The sequence below is a fragment of the Chenopodium album genome, chromosome 1 (assembly GCF_948465745.1).
Source record: "Chenopodium album chromosome 1, dcCheAlbu1.1, whole genome shotgun sequence".
Classification (NCBI taxonomy): Eukaryota; Viridiplantae; Streptophyta; class Magnoliopsida; order Caryophyllales; family Amaranthaceae; genus Chenopodium; species Chenopodium album.
In genome coordinates, this window is record NC_137834.1 from 53285159 (window position 1) to 53286486 (window position 1328).

General features: G+C 39.3%; 1 non-coding gene across 1 annotated transcript; it reads right to left on the reverse strand.

The window, feature by feature from the left end:
- Positions 1-216: 216 nt before the first annotated feature.
- On the reverse strand, positions 217-322 carry LOC145564809 (small nucleolar RNA R71). The gene has a single exon (XR_014094909.1). It is a non-coding gene; the product is annotated as a small nucleolar RNA R71 (small nucleolar RNA).
- Between the last annotated feature and the right edge of the window lie 1006 nt (positions 323-1328).

Below are 1328 nucleotides of genomic sequence, written 5' to 3' on the forward strand. Positions count from 1 at the left end.
CGGTAAATCATCTCAAGGAAATTGAAAAATATTGCAATACTATCAAGGTAAACGGAGTTTCCCAAGAATTCATCCACCTCAAGCTCTTTCCCTTTTCTCTCATTGGGCGTTCTTTGGAATGGCTAGACAAGGAGGTTAAGCCGAATTCTCTAACTACATGGGACGAGGTTACAAAGGAATTTCTAACTTGTTTCTATCCACAAAAGAAAAGAGCGGAGGCAAGAGCTTTGATTCCAGGCTTCAAACAAAAGCCAAGTGAGAGCCTCTATGAAGCGTGGGAGAGATATAAGGAGTATCAAAGGGAGTGTCCACACCACAGGATTCCAACCTATCAAATTATTCAGATTTTCTATGGAGGCCTAAGTCCCCAAGGCAAGTCATGCCTAGATGGAGGAGCCGGAGGTCCCATCATGAATAGGACGAAAGAAGAAGTGGTGGACATCATTGAGGATGTTGTGAAGTATTATAGAGATTAGCAATATGGTGAGAGAGAATCAACTAGCAAGAGTATCTCTTCGGTGTACTCGGTTGATCATTTGAATGCAATCAACAATCTCTCCTCATAAATGGCAAACTTGGGGAAGGAAGTGAGTGCAATCAAGGAAAAATTGGAGAGTTCTTCTTCCCAAGCTCCAAGTCTTCCCTCCCAATTTAAAGGGAGATGTACTCCTTCTAACTCTCATCCCCCTCTTTCTTCTAGTAACATGCCTAGTGGTTGTTTGTTTTGTGATGTGTGTGGTTCATATGATCATGATTTTAGTAATTGCCCTCATGCGTTCCCGGAGAGTAATGATGATTTTGATAATAATGAGAGTGAACATGTGAACTTTGTGTCAAACAATGATAATGTGCAAAGGTTTGATAACCAAAGGGGTCAATGGGATAGGAATTACCAAAACCATGGTAATTTTGACAATTATAACCAAGGTGGTGGTTATAGAAACCAAGGGAACCAAAGTTCTCGTGGTAACTATAAAAATCAGGGTTATAGTGGCCAAAATCAAAACCAAAATTATGGTAATCAAAACCAAGGTTATGGAAATCATAATCAAGGTGGTGGTAACCATAATCAAGGTTATGGTCACATTCAAAATAGGGGTAATTGGAACAATCAAGGGAGAGGCAATTTTTAAAATAATGCTCAAAGAGGCCCTCCACCCGGATTTGCTCCAAAGACTCAAGTTGATAATTCTTATTCACAATCCTCTTCTTCTAGGACTAATTTAGAGGAAATCATTGAAAATCAAACAAATTCATTGAGCACTTACATGGCCGTAAGTGACAAGAAATTCAATGAAGTAATGACTCATAATAAGATGCTTGAAAAC